This window comes from Pan troglodytes, chromosome X, assembly GCF_028858775.2.
Source record: "Pan troglodytes isolate AG18354 chromosome X, NHGRI_mPanTro3-v2.0_pri, whole genome shotgun sequence".
In the NCBI taxonomy this organism is placed as follows: Eukaryota; Metazoa; Chordata; class Mammalia; order Primates; family Hominidae; genus Pan; species Pan troglodytes.
The window spans coordinates 84,789,890-84,806,767 of NC_072421.2; the positions used below are offsets into that span (position 1 = coordinate 84,789,890).

Here is a 16,878-nt window from a genome sequence, read left to right on the forward strand (position 1 = left end):
CTCAATAGACCAACAACAAGATCTGAAATTGAGACAGTAATTAATAGCCTACTAATGAAAAAAACCCAGGACCAGAGAGATTCACAGCCAAATTCTATCAGAGGTACAAAGAGGAGCTGGTACCATTCCTTCTAAAACACTTCCAAACAATAGAAAAAGAGGGACTCCCCACTAACTCATTTTATGAGGCCAGCATCATCCTGATACCAAAACGTGGCAGAGACACAACAAAGAAAAGAAAATTTCAGGCCAATATTTCTGATGAACATCGATGCAAAAATCCTCGACAATATATTGGCAAACCGAATACAGCAGCACATTAAAAAACTTATCCACCACGATCAAGTTGGATTCATCCCTGGGATGCAAGGCTGTTTCAACATACACAAATCAATAAATGTAATTCATCACATAAACAGAAACAAAGACAAAAACCTCTTGATTATCTCAATAGATACAGAAAAGGCCTTCGATAAAATTCAACACTGCTTTATGCTAAAAACACTCAATAAAAAAGATATTGATTGAGCATATCTCAAAATAGTAAGAGCTATTTATGACAAACCCACAGCCAATATCATACTGAATAGGCAAAAGCTGGAAGCATTCCCTTTCAAAACCAGCACAAGACAAGGATGCCCTCTGTCACCACTTCTATTCAACATGGTATTGGAAGTTCTGACCAGGGCAATCAGGCAAGAGAAAGAAATAAAGGACATTCAAATAGGAAGAGAGGAAGTCAAATTGTCTCTGTTTGCAGATGACATAACTGTATATTTAGAAAACCCCATCGTCTCAGCCCAAAAACTCCTTTAGCTGATAAGCAACTTCAGCAAAGGCTCAGGATACAAAATCAATGTGCAAAAATCACAAGCATTCCTATACGCCAATAATAAAGAAATAGCCAAATCATGAGTGAACTCCCATTCACAATTGCTACAAAGAGAATAAAATACCTAGGAATACAGCTTATAAGGGACGTGAAAGACCTCTTCAAAGAGAACCACAAACTACTGCTTAAGGAAATAAGAGAGGACAGAAACGAATGGAAAAACATTCCATGCTCATGGGTAGGAAGAATCAATATTGTGAAAATGGCCATACTGCCTAAAGGAATTTGTAGATTCAATGCTACTCCCATGAAGCTTCCCTTTACTTACTTCATAGAATGAAAACAAAACTTTAAATTTCATATGGAACCAAAAAAGAGTCCTCATAGCCAAGACAATCCTAAGCAAAAAGAACAAAGCTGGAGGCATCATGCTACCCGACTTCAAACTATACTACAAGGCTAGAGTAATGAAAACATCATGGTACTGGTACCAAAACAGATATATAGACCAAAGGAACAGAACAGAGGCCTCAGAAATAACACCACACATCTACAACCATCTGATCTTTGACAAACTTGACAAAAACAAGAAATGGGGAAAGGATTCCCTATTTAATAAATGGTGTTGGGAAAACTGGCTAGCTATATGGAGAAAACTGAAACTGGACCCTTTCCTTACACCTTATACAAAAATTAACTCAAGATGGATTAAAGACTTTAACGTAAAACCCAAAACCATAAAAACCCTAGAAGAAATCCTAGGCAATGCCATTCAGGACATAGGCATGGGCAAAGACTTCATGACTAAAACACCAAAAGCAATAGCAACAAAACCCAAAATTGACAAATGGCATCTAATTAACCTAAAGAGCTTCTGCACAGCAAATGAAACTACCATCAGAGTGAATAGGTAACCTACAGAATGGGAGAAAATTTTTGCAATCTATCCACCTGACAAAATACTAATATCCAGAATCTACAAGCAACTTAAACAAACTTATAAGAAAAAAACCATCAAAAAGTGGGCAAAAGGTATGAACAGACACTTTTCAAAAGAAGACATTTATGCAGCCAGCAAACATAAAAAAAGCTCATCATCACTGGTCATTAGAGAAATGCAAATCAAAACCACAATGAGATACCACCTCACACCAGTAAAAATCTTACATGCCATGAGAAAAATGACATTTTTAAAGTGCTGAAGAAAATAAAGAAATTAACCTAGCATATTATATCAGTTAAGTTCCTTCAAGCATAAGGAGAAATAAAGATTTTCCCAGAAAAACAAAAGCAGAGGAATTTTATCAACACCAGATCTGTCCTACAAGAAATGCTAAAAAAAGTTCTTCAATTAAAAATAAAAAATCAATAGTGAGCAATAAGAAATTATTTGATGGTACAAAACCCACAGGTAAGAATAAATACTTTAAAAAATAAAACACTGATGGCCAGCCATGGTGGCTCATGCCTGTAATCCCAGCTCTTTGAGAGACCCAAGTGGGCAGATGATCTGAGGTCAGGAGTTTGAGACCAGCCTGGCCAACATGGTGAAACCTCATCTCTACTAAAAATACAAAAGTTAACTGGGCTTGGTAGTGGGTTCTGATAATCTCAGCTACTCAGGAGGCTGAGGCAGGAGAATTGCTTGAACCTGGGAGGTGGAAGTTGCAGTGAGCTGAGATTGCACCATTGCACTCCAGCCTGAGCGACAAGTGCAAAACTCCATCTCAAAAACAATCAAACAAACAAAACAAAACAAAACAAAAATGCTAATTACTATAACACTGCAATTGTGGTGTGTAAACTACTCATATCTTGAGTAGAAAGACTAAAATGTAAACCAATAAAAATGATAACTACAACAAATTTTCAGGACATAGTACACTAAGATATAAATAGAAACAACAAGCTGGGCATGGTGGCTCACGCCTGTAATCCCAGCACTTTGGGAGGCTGAGGTGGGCAAATGACCTGAGGTTGGGAGTTCAAGACCACCCTGACCAACATGGAGAAACCCCATCTCTACTGAAAATACAAAATTAGCCAGGTGTGGTGCCACATGCCTGTAATCCCAGCTGCTCGGGAGGCTGAGGCAGGAGAACTGCTTGAACCCAGGAGGCAGAGGTTGCGGTGAGCCAGAGATCGCTCCATTGCACTCAAGCCTGGGCAACAAGAGTGAAACTCCATCTCAACAACAACAACAACAAAAAAAAAACAAAGAAAAGAAATAAACAACAAAAAGATAAGAAAGAGGGGCATGAAGTTAAATTGTACATTATTTATTAGTTTTCTAACTTGCTTTTTATGCAATATGATTTAAGTTGTCATCAGTTTAAAATAGTATGTTATAATGTAACATTTGCAAGCCTTGTGGAAACCTCAAATCAAAAAACATACAACAAGTATACAAAAAGTAAAATGCAAGAAATTAAAACACTGTATTAGTTTTAATTGACTCAGAGTGCCACATGGCTGGGGAGGCCTCAGGAAACTAACAATTATGTTAGAAGGCCCCTCTTCACAGGGTAGCAGGAGAGAGAATAAGTACAGGCAGGAGAAATGCCAGATGCTTATAAAACCATCAGATCCCATGAGATTCACTCATTATCACGAGAACAGTATGGGAGAACCTCCCCCATGATTCAATCACCTCCACCTCTTCACACTCTTGACACATGGTGATTATGGGGATTACAATTCAAGGTGAGGCTTGTGTGGGGACACAGAGCCAAACCATGTTCCATACCGTCATAGAAAATCACCTTCACTTAAAGAAAGACAGGAAGGAAAGAAAAGAGGAAAGAAAGATCACAAAACAACCAGAAAACAACACATAAAATGGCAGGAGCATGCTATTACATATCAATCATAACAAAGAATATAAATGGACTCAACACTCTAATCAAGTAGTATAGAGTGGCTTAATGGATAATGAAATAAGACTCACACTCTGTTGCCTACAAGAAACATACTTCACCTATAGGGACACACATAGACTAAAAATAAAAAAAAATAGAAAAAGATATTCCAGGCAAATGAAAACCAAAAAAAATTAGAAGTAGCTATACTTACATCAGACAAAATATATTTTAAGGCAAAAACAATAAAAATGATAAAGGAGGTCATTATATAATTATAAAGAGATCAAATCAGCAAGAGGATAATACTTTTAAATATATATTCACATAACACTGGAGCACCCAGATACATAACGTGAACATTATTAGAGGTAAAGAGATAGACTCTAGTACAATAATAGCTGGGGACTTCAGCACCCTACTTTTCATGTTGTACAGATCATCCAGGCAGGAAAAAAAAATTAGATTTAATTTGCATTATAGACCAAATGGACCTAATAAATATTTACAGACCATTTCATCCAACAACTGCAAAATACATATTCTTCTTTAAAGCACATGGATCATTATCAAGAATAGACCATGCATTATCCATAAAACAAGTCTTAAAAATTCAGGAATAATGAAACCATATTAAGCATCTTCTCTGAAGAAAATTGAATAAAACTATAGATCAATAAGAATAATAATTTTGGAAATTTTGTGAACACATGGAAATTATAAAATATGCTGCTGAATAACCAGTGTATCAATAAAGAAATTAGGAAGAAAATTTAAAAATGTCTTCAAGCAAATGAAAACAGAAACACAACATACCAAAACCTGTGGGATACACTAAAGAGGGCATTAAAAGGACAGGTTATCACTATAAGTGCCTACATGAAAAATTTAAAAATTACAAATAAACAATCTAATCATGTATCTTAAAGAATTAGAAAAGAAGAGCAATCCAAACCCAACATTATTAGAAGAAAATAAGTAGAAATAAATGAAATTGAAATAAAGAAAAAAATACAGACTAACAAAATAAAAAGTAAGTTTTTTGATAAGATAAACAAAATCAACAAACCTTTAGCCAGACTAAGTTAAAAAAAAAGAAGACATAAATTCAGAGATAAAAAATTAAACATTAGACATTACATTTGATACTGCAGACATTCAAATGATTATTAGGGGCTACTATGAGCAACTATATGCCAGTAAATTGTAAAAACTAAAAAAAAATTGATAAATTTCTGGATACATACAGCCTACCAAATTTGAACCATGGATAAATTCAAAATCTTAATAGATCAAAAATACGTAATGAGATTGAAGCCACAGAAAAAATAAAATAAAATAGAAACCTCTCCCAGCAAAGAAAATCCTGGAACCCAATGTTTTCACTGCTGAATTATACCAAAACATTTAAAGAAGAGGTTATACCACTTGCACCCAAGCTAGTAAAATAATAACAAAGGAGGGAATACTTCTAAACTCATTCTATGAAGTAAATACTACCCTGACACCAAAATCAGACAAAGAAACATAAAAAAATCTACCTGTCAATATCCCTCTTGAACATTGATGCAAAATGGTTACCAAAATACTAGCCAATTAAATTGAACAACATACCGAAAGATCATTTTTTCACCATCTTCATGATTATTCATGATAAGTGGGATTTATCCCTGGGAGGCAAGCATGGTTCAGCATATGCAAAACAGTCTATGTGATAATTCATATCAACAGAATGAAGGGAAAAAACTATATGATCACTTCAATTGATGCTGGAAAACCACTAGATAACATTCAATGTACTTTCACGATAAAAATCCACAAAAATCTGGGTATAGAAGGTCCATAACTTCACACAATAAAACCCATGTGTGACAGAACCACAGCTGGTACAATACTGAAAGCCTTTCCTCTAAGAACTGGAATGTGAAAAGGATGTCCACTTTCACCACCATTATTCAACATAGTATTGGAAGTTATAGCTACAGTAATCAGACAAGAGAAAGAAAGAGCATACAAATTGGAAAGGAAGAAGCAAGTTATCCTTGTTTGCAGACAATATGATCTTGTATTTGGAAAAACCTGAAGACTTCAGCAAAAAAAAAAATGTGTATATATATGTGTGTATATATGTGTATATATGTATATATATGTGTATATATGTATATATATGTGTATATATGTATATATATGTGTATATATGTGTATATATGTATATATATGTGTATATATATACATGTGTGTGTGTGTGTGTGTGTGTGTATATATATATATATATATATGAAGTGATAAATTCCACAATGTTGATGGAAACAAAATTAACATGCGAAAATCAGGAGCATTTCTATATGCCAAAAGCAAACAATCTGAAAAAGAAATCAAGAAAGTAATTCCATTTAAAATAGCTACAAATAAAATAAAATACCTAGGCATTAACTTACCAAAGAAGTGAAAAATCTCTACAATGAATATTATAAAGCACTTTCAAAAAATTGAAGAGAATACCAAAAAAAATGGAAAGGTATTCCACATTCACGGATTGGAAGAATCAATATTGTTAAAATGTCTGTACTACCCAAAACATTCTACAGATTCAATGCAATTTTTACCAAATTACCATGGCATTCTTCACAGAAACTATTGTAAAATTAATATGGAATCACAAAAGACCCAGAGTAGCTGAAGCTATCCTGAGCAAAAAGAACAAAACTGGAGGAATCACATTACCTGACTTCAAATTATAATGCAGAGCTGTAGTAGGCAAAATAGCATGGTGGTGGCATAAAAACAGACACATGAATCAATGGAACGAACAGAGAACCCAGTAATAAAGTTATACATCTACATTCAGCTCATTTTCAACAAAAAAATGCCAAGAATGTACATTGGGGAAAGGATAGTCTCTTCAAAACATTGTGCTGGGAAAACTGAATATCCATAGGTGGAAAACTGAATATTCATAGGCAGAAAAATGACACTAAATTCCTGTATCTCACCATATACAAATATTAAATCAAAATGATTTGAAGACTTAAATCTAAGACCTCAAACTACGAAACTACTGAAAAATAATTGGGAAACTCTTTAAGAGATTAAATTGAACAATGATTTCTTGAAAAAAACACCCACAAGCACAGGCAACCAAAGCAAAAATGTACAAATGGAAGCACATTAAGTTCAAAAGCACAGCAAAGGACAAAGTGAACAAAGTGTAGAGACAACCCACAGAATGGGAGAAAATATCTTCAAACTATCTTCCTGGCAAGGAATTAAAAACCAGAAGATATAAGGAGCTAACAAAACTCTAGGAATAACTATAATAATCTGTTTTAAAAGTGGTAAAAATATCTGAATAAACATTTCTCAACAGAAGACATACAAATGGCAAACAGGCATGTAAAGCTGCTCAGCATTATTGATCATAAGAGAAATGCAAGTCAAAACTACAAAGAGGTATCATCTCACTCCAGCTAAAATGGCTTGTATGCAAAAGACAGGCAATAACAAATGCTGACAAGGATGTGGAGAAAATGGAATGCTTGTAAACTCTGGGGAATGTAAATTAGTATAACCAATACAGAGAACAATTTGGAGATTCCTCAACAAACTAAAAATAGAGCTACCATGTGATCCAGCAATCTCACTGCTTGGTATATACCCAAAATAAATGAATTCAGTATATCGAAGAAATATCTGCACTCCCACATTTTTTACAGCACTGTTTACAGTAGCCAAGACTTACAATCAACCTAAGAGTCCATCAACAGATGAATGGATAAAGAAAATGTGGAACATATATACAAAGGAGTGCTATTCAGCCATTAAAAAAGAATTAGATCCTGTCATTTGCAACAACATGAATGGAACTGGAAGTCATTATGTTACGTGAAATAAGTCAGGCACAGAAAGACAAACTTGGCATATCCTCACTTATTTGTTGTAGGAGCTAAAATTAAAACAATTGAACTCATGTAGATAGAGAGCAAAATGATGGGTACTAGAGGCTGGTAATGACTTGTCAACAATAATTTATTGTGCATTTAAAAATAACTAAAGCTGTATCATGGGATTGTTTGTAAAACACAGAAAAGATAAATACTTGAGGTGACTGATACCACATTTACTCCCATGTGATTGTTATGCATTGCATGCCTGTATCAAAATATCTCATATACCCCATAAATATATACATCTACTATGTACTCACAAAACTTAAACATTAAAAATTTTAAAATAAAGAAAAAAAGTAGACAAAGTGAAAACTAGTTGTAAGAAAGTCAGAAAATACCTTTCTGAACATTTTGCTTCTAAGAGTAAAAGTAGATACAAGTTGTTTCATTTATCTACTTCAATTCCATGATAGAAGATTTCTCTAGTTATGAATCTAAAAGTAAGATTGATAACCTGTTCTTAGAAACTGCATTACAACAAAACAAAACAATCAAAAGCAAAAAGCTTCTATTTAGATATATTAATTTATATGCAATTGTTGACTAGGCAAAATTTTAAATTGAAAAATTAACATAAAAAGGTACAATTACATTCTGAGTTATAGTATGGTGGTTAAGAACTTAGGCTTTGTAGTTAGGCTATAGGAATTTCAATTTTGACTTCACAAGTCATTAGCTGCATAACCTTAGGTAAGTTACTTAACTACTATAACCTCATTTCACTCAGCTAAATTGAGGAAAATAGCTTACCTCATAAGGTTGGTAGCATTAAATGAGTCAATTTATGTAAATCACTTGGAATAATGCCTGGTTCATAGTAAGCACTAACGAATCATCATGTCTTCTTGTTTTTGTAGTGATCTAAAACTATTCATTAATCTCTGCATACAAAAAAACCCCACAAATAGTTAAGTATACATCTCAATATTTTTTAATAAAGTAAACATCCACAGATACCCAGAACCTGGGTCAATAAAGTAAACATTACAGCACTCAAGTCCACCTTAATGCTTCCAAAGCTAACAATTTTCTTGACTGCTAATGATATGGGAATGCTGGGAAGGGAAGAGCATGGTCCCTTTAAATGATACAGAAGCGGGAAGGGAAGTGCTGGGTAGAGAAAGGCGGGTCCCCGGATAGGGCTCCACCCCGTCAGACCTAGGTGAGGACAAGCATTTCCTGCCCAAATGTTGCATTTCCCAAGACCACCGTGGCCTGCCATACCTCCATCCTGGGCCTATAAAAACCCAAGACCCTAGCGGGCAGACACACAGGCAGCCAGACGTTGAGAGATGCACATTGGCCAAAGAGCACGTCGGCAGAAAAAGACACAAGAGTCTGGTTGTTCTGTGGACTTGGAGAGGAGTACGCTGGCAGAAGACCACACGAAGACCACACTGACAGGCACTGGCATGACTGGCGGGAGGATGTGGAGTTTGGCTGGGGCAGTTGGAGAAGTGCGGCCAGACTCCAGGGGAAAACCATCTCCCTTCTGGCTCCCTCATTGGGCAGAGAGCTGCAGAAATCCCTCTGTCCTTTTGATAAAGAAAGGGGTCCAATTGAGCTGATTAACACAAACCGCCTATAGACAGCAAACTAATAGAGCACACTGTAACACACACCCACACTGCCTTGGGGTCGAAGCCCCACAACTTGCCCCTCTGTATGCTCCCCTAGAGGTTTGAGCAGCGGGGGCACTGTAGAAGGGAGCCACACCCCCATCGCACACCCTGCGAGGGGAACAAGGGAACCTTTCCGGTTTTACCAACAGTATAGATTAGTTTTTTCTCTATTGAAAACTTTTGCAAATAAATTATACAATATACTTGATCTGCTCCAATAATTACGACCAACAATGTTAAGCATCTTTACATATATTCATTAGCCATGTAAACATCCTCTTTTGAGAATTAACTATTCCAGAGTTTTACTCATTTATCACTGAGTTGTCTATCTTTTACTAATGGATTTGTGGAAGTTCTTTATGTATTATGAATGAGTCCTTTTACAGATATGTTTCTTGAAAATATCATTTCCCACACTAGAACTTGTTTTTATACTCTCTTAATGTCTAATGGTAAACGTATATCTTTAATTTTAATGAAGTCTAGTTTCAATATGTAGATGCATATATTTTTCTTTACATTTAGTGTTTTTTGTGTTCCATTTTTAAAATATTTTCACATTCTAAATTCATAAAGGTATAAATGTTTTCTCCTGGATATTCTTCCTTTTATTCCTCACAGTGTGACCTATAATCACTTTGTGCATAATGTCATATAGAAATCAGGATCCATTATTTGCATATTAATATCCAAGTGACTCAATAATATTAATTGGAGTTATATTTTTTCTTCATTGAACTTCAGGGTCATGCATGTCATAAATAAATATTTTTAAAATATCTAAGGTTTCTATTCCATTTTATTGGTCTAATTGCACATCCATATTCTTAATTATTGTAACTTTATATTATATCCTGATAAATGATATGTATATTATATATACATATACTAATCACCTGAATGTGAGATGTCCCTGTGTAAGAAGATATAAACATAGATAGCAAAGAAGTTGAAAAAGATGATCAATACAATTTATGGGCATGTCTAACAATACCATAAAATTGCTTAGCATTGTTCTCAGAAAGTGCTTTCCTCTAATAGTCCTTTCTTTTTAACAGTTTTATTATTGCTTACAAAAGGCCCTCATTGTAATTATGTTTTGCTTTGTAATTTAAAGATTAAAATTAAAGCAATTCAGCGTAAAAATTATGTATTTGCACTTAAATTTTAACATTCTGTCTCAGGCAGAAGCTTATTTTTTATTTAGAGTATCTTGAAACATTAATCACTCCAAGGCCTATATCTACAAGGTAAATAAAAAGAGTAGATAAATTATGCTGTTTCATTTTAATACAAACTATACAAGAGATATCTTATGTACTACATAAATATTTATTCCGTAATTGAAGGTCCATATTTTTCAAATTCTATTTTGATAAGGGATAATTATGCCAGAGTTAATTCCCAGCACTTTTTCTTTCTGGATGGTACATAAGATAATAGTAAATCTGAAAATGATTGGAAATTTAGATTCCATGAAATATGATAATTAATATTTAGTTTTGCTTCTAAGCTTTTTATTTTCTTTCCTTTTCATACCTCCCTTATTTTTCTCATTTTTATCTTATCTTTTCACATATTTCTCATATTTTCCATCTGTTTTTTACAAAATGCATCAGAAAATTAATTGCAGCAATACTTATAGGAGAAGTATTTGAATCAAACCAAATATCCATCAACAGGGGTATGGAAAAATATGCTACTCAATGTTCATATTAAGTAAATTCTACAACTATGTATTTTGTTGGAGTGAAAAATATGTATCAATAGAGAAATATTAGCATATTTATAGGCAAAAGGAAGTGACCAATAATATTTCTTTTATAATCTACGTTTGGGAAAAATAGGCACATTTATGTCTAGAAAAACACAAAAAAGGTTGTACACCAAATAGTTAAATTTGCTTACTTCAGAGCTGCAAAATTGGAGAGAAAAATATGAATCCATTAATTTTCCCTTTTTAATATGTAATGTGTATTAATTTCAATGACATTTTATCAAGAAGAATGGCTTCTGTTTAAATTATGTAATTCATATTGTCAAAAATAAAGTCAGATTGTAGTCCTCAACAATATTTCCAAAGTGTACTTCCATGGCCATTGGAAGCCAATGGAATTAAAGCAAATAAAATTGAAGTCACTAATACATTAAAAAATCTGTCTACAATTATTTCATTATACGTATGTTCTTTGGAACAGATGCACAATTATTGCATTGAAATTTAATCTGCAAGTTTGCTCTAAAATAATGAAAAGGTAACAGAGAAACTGTTATAAAGTAGAGCATAAACCTCAAATAAAGACATATGGATGCTATGAAAACTTTCTCCCTCCTTTTCAAAATATCAGGTTAATATTGAGTACTACATGATATCACCCATCAAATTATTACACCTTAACCTATCCTGTTAAAATATGTTTTAAATTTTATAATTTACAGTTGTTCTATAAATTCTTTTCTAGAGCTCAAAATAGTAAGAAATATGAAATTGAAGTTATGAAGTCAAACAAATTCTGAGTATCAGCAAGAAATATTTTGTGTTTTGCATTTGTAACTGTGTGCTCAAAAACAAACAGAGGAACAAAAAGGTGCACGCTATTTGCTAGGGAAAATGTTAGAATATTTTTTCAGTTATCCAGCCAAGTACTCTTTATCATTCTTAAATTGTCACTAGTTCTCTGAAACAGTTTTTTCTTCTCTGAATAAGGGCCAATTTTTAAGTCCAGATTCCTGAAGAAAATTAAAACCTTGTCAAAAATCTGATACATTTCTTTTTTCCACTTCGTCTGTATAATCCACATTGATATACCAAAATTTTGTAAATTCTTCACCTGTAGATAATTAAATGCTCTTAGTATTAAAGAAAAAAATTTTTTTTCAGGGCAACTAACAAATAAATACTTCTTTTTATTCCAGGTGTTCTGTAACCTGATGGTTTTCTGAAAACTAGAGAGCCCTACACCTATGTCTTTTACAAAAATTTATCTCAACCAGCTGGGTGGCTCACACCTATAATCCCAGCCCTTTGGGAGCTCGAGGTGGGCGGATCACCTGAGGTCAGGAGTTGGAGACCAGCCTGGCTAACATGGTGAAACCCGTCTCTACTGAAAATACAAAAATTAGTTGGGTGTGGTGGCACACGCCTGTAATCCCAGCTACTCAGGAAGCTGAGGCGGGAGAATCTCTTGAATCCAGGAGGCAGAGGTTGCAGTGAGCCCATATCACGCCACTGCACTCCAGCCTGAGCAACAGAGAGAGACTGCATCTCAAAAAAAAAAAAAAATTCTGAAGATTCTTTAAAATAAGTGGCTTCAGACATGAACCACTGTTTCTATGTGAGTCCACTATCAAAAGCTGTGCTTCACTCGAAATATCTCAGTGTTAGAGGTTGTATATATCATTAATTTTGCCTTATCATTGTGTAATTCACAATTCTAGGGATAACTCCAAACTTTCTGAATCAGTTTCCAGATAAATGAACCATTACTGGATCAGAGGTTTCACTTTTTGTTTGTTTTTTCTTTTTTTTTTTTTAGAAGTTGATGCCTTTATGTGATGAAAGCTGTGCTTTCTTCTTCAAAAGGGATGTCGTATATTAAAAGATATCAAACATAGCTCTACAAAGTATTATCTCAAAACACTTGGATCTACAATACTGAATATTAAAGGACAGCTCACTTTACCTGCCACCCACTTTCTTGCTGTCTGGAATGTTGACAGTAGGCCAAACAGACACAAGTATCATTTCTTGCTAGTTTTCTGCATCCCCTTCTATCTGCCGGCACACCCATTACTAACTTGCCAATTCAGCTTCTTGGCACTTGTGACAGTATCTGTAGCAACCAGCATGTTCATATTCTTTGATTTTTTACAATGACCATGCTTTTTATTTTACGTTACAAAAATGTTATGATGCCAAAGCTGCAGAGGCATTTTAAAACACGTATTTATTATTACTTCCAACCACAAAACATCCGAATCATGCTATATTTTTAACTTAAATTTTGTATGTGGTATAAGATAAGGGTCCAATTTCATAATCTTGTATGAAGATATCCAATTTTTCCAAGACCATTTATTAAAGAGACTATTCTTTCTTCATTGTCTATTCATTCACCCTTGTCAAAGATCAGCTGACTGAGAATGTGTAGATTTTTTTTCTGAGATCTCTATTCTGTTCCATGTGTCTATGTCTGTTGTTGTGCCAGTACTCAACTGTTTTGACAAATGTACATTTTTAATATGTTTTGAAATTAGCAAGTGTGATGCCTCTCGCTGTATTCTTGTTCAAGATTACTTTGGCTATTTGGGGGCCTTTCTGATTCCATGTGAATTTTAAGATTATTTTTTATATATCTAAAAAGAATACCACTGGGACTTTGATAGGGATTAAAGTAAATCTGCGATACCTTTGAGTGGTATGGACATTTTAACAATATTAGTTCTTCAAATCAATAAACATGGAGCATCTTTGCATTTACTTGTGGTTTCTGTAATTTTTTACATAATTCTTTTATTATTTTCAGTGTAAAAACCTTTCACTTCTTTGATTAAGTTTATTCCTAAGTATATTTTTTGCTATTTTAAATGGTATTGTTTTGTTAATTTTTTCAGATAGTTCATTACTACTGCATGGAAACCACTGATTTTTGTATTTTGATGACATCTTTGCATGAATTAAAGACTTACACTTAAGAGGTGAAACCATAAAACGACTAGAGGAAAACATAAGAAGAAAGATTCTTGACATTGATCTTGACAATAATTGAACATAACATCAAATGCAGAGGCAACAAAAGCAAAAAAAAAAATAGACCAGTGATACTACATCAAAATTAAAAACTTTGGCACAGCAAAGGAAACAATCAAGAAAGTGAAAAGACAACGTATAAAATAGAATAAAATATGTGCGAACCATATATTTGATAAGGGAATAATATCCAAAATATATAAGGAACTCATAAACTCAATACCAAAAAAAAACCCTATTAAAAATGGATAAATGACCTGAACAGACATTTCTTGAAAGAAGACATACGAATGGCCAATAAGTATAAAAAAAGGTGTTCAACATCACTAATTCTCAGAAAACTGCAAATCAAAACCACAATGAGATATTACCTCATGCCTGTTAGAATGGCTACTATCAAGAAACAAAATATAGAAAGTGATGGTCAAGGTGTGAAGAAAAGGGAACTTTTCTACGCTGTTGTTGGCAAAGTTGGTGCAGCTGTTATGGAAAACAGTATGGAGGCTCCTTAAAAAGTAAAAAATACAACTACCTACCATATGATCTAGCAATCTCACTTATGTGTATATATCCAAAATGATTGAAACCAGGATCTGGAAGAGACATGAACACTCTCACATTCATTGCAGCTTTATTCACAATAGCTGAGATATGTAAACAATCTAACCGTCCATCAATGGATGAATTGATTTTTTTAAATGTGCTATATATACAACATTGGTCAATGATGTAATGGCATGTATTAGCTGAATCCAAAGTTGATGTGAATTCTAAAATTACACCAAGACCTTGGGGGAAAAAAAGAAAAGAAATGTAAAAAAAAGAAAAAAAAAGAAAAAAAAAGTGCTGTATCAACGACATAAACCTGTTGGCCTGGCACAGTGGCTCAAGCCTGAAATCCCAACACTTGGGAGGCCAAGGCAGTTGGATCACCTGAGGTCAGGAGTTCTAGACCAGCCCGACCAATATGGTGAAACCCTGTCTTGACTAGAACTACAAAAATTAGCCGGGCTTGGTGGTGTGCACCTGTAATCCCAGCTACTCGGGAGGCTGAGACAGGAGAATAGCTTGAACCCAGGAGGCGGAGGTTGCAGTGAGCTGAGATCATGCCACTACACTCCAGCCTGGGTGACAGAGCAACACTCTGTCTCAAAAATAAAATAATAAAATAAAATAAAATAAAATAAAATAAACCTGTAAGACATTATGCTAAATAAAATAAACCGAGCACAGAAATAAAAATAATGCATCATCTCTCTTATGTGTGAAATATGAAATAATCAGACTCATAAAAACAGATAGTAGAATGATGGTATCAGAGGCTTGGCGGAGAGGGAAATGGGAAGACTTTGGTCAAAGAGTACACATTGTCAGTTATGCAAGATGAATAATTTCTGGAGAGCTAAGGTATAGCATAAGCACACTCACCATAGTTAACAACATTGCTGGTATATTTAAAAGTTTTTAAGAGGGTAAACCTTAAGAGTTCTTGCCACACACACACACACGCACACACATGAAAAAAATAGAAAAGGAAATGGTAACTATGTGAGGTGATTGATACGTTAATTAATTTGATTGAAGTGATTATTTCACAATATATGCATATATCAAAATATCAAGTTGTTCATGTTAAATATATACAATTTTTGTTAGTCAATTATATCTTAAAGCTGAAAACAATTTAAAAGTTTTAAGTAAGCAAGAAAGTTTTGATACCTTTCAAAATCCTCACGTCCAATTACTATCACATAGGGAATTAGACATCAACATATACATTTCTGGGAATACAAATATTCAGTCCATATCATTCCACCACTTACCTCTTAAAATTCACGTCTTTCTCATAGGCAAAAGAATTGCATTCTATCCCGACTGCTCCAAGAGTCCTAACTCCTTCCACCATCAACTTTAATATCTGTAGTTCAAAGTTTCATGTAAATATTATCTAGAACAGATATGGGTGAAACTCAAGGTACAATCCTGAAGCAAAATTTCTCTCCAGATGTGAATCTATGAAACCAAAAAAGTTATATGCTTTCAAATGCAGTGATGGGATGGGCACGGAATAGACATTCCCATTTTGTAAAAAAGATTAGGGAAGAAGCAAGGGATAACAGGTTCTACACAAATCTAAAACCTATAACAGCAAACAATATGAGTTCCTAAAACTCAATGATAATCCTCTTTGGCTCTACGTTCTGCCTTCCAGACTCACTGGGGTGGTGATTCTGCCTACAGGACTCACTGAGGTTGGATTATGCCCCCACAAATATGAGTAGCCCTACCCTCATGCCTGTGCTATTAGTAGTCCCACTCTTTGAAACCAAGGTGGAGGTAATCCTGCTCCCCAGGTTCAACACTCTGGATCTGTGGCTGGAGTGGCAGCCTTAATCCAGAGATCATCTTTGGCATACTTCTCTTGTCCTGAAGAATAGCACACATTTTACAGCCAAATAGCTCTATAATCTGGTCCTATAGTATCTAAAAAGTCTGATGGCCTTCTTTCATCCTATCATGTCTTCCTTCAGTTCAAATTAGCAGTGTTTCTGCTGGGGTGGCTGATTAAGACTGTGCTTCACACCCATACTGATCCTTTTATCAAACAGTTGTTGGGCAATTTGCAATATGAATAGGCTGCAATATGGATAGGTTGCATATGTATAGGCTGAGAAATCTCTAAGTATTTTTCTGCTCATTTTTGTTTAACAACTCCGTCTTCAATATGTTTCTTTCTTCTTACATTTTATTATAATCAGTCAGGAGTAACCAAGCTGTTCCTTCAATACTTAGCTTAGAAATCTCAGCTAAATATCTATCTTTATTTCTTGCAAGTTCTATATTCCAGAAAGCACTAGAACATGAG

The 16,878-nt window shown here is 34.3% G+C and overlaps 1 non-coding gene across 1 annotated transcript; it reads left to right on the top strand.

Annotated features, from left to right (window-relative positions):
• The first annotated feature begins 14,731 nt into the window (after positions 1 to 14,731).
• LOC112207197 (small nucleolar RNA SNORD45) lies at positions 14,732 to 14,803 on the top strand. The gene has a single exon (XR_002941652.1). It is a non-coding gene; the product is annotated as a small nucleolar RNA SNORD45 (small nucleolar RNA).
• Positions 14,804 to 16,878: the final 2,075 nt, after the last annotated feature.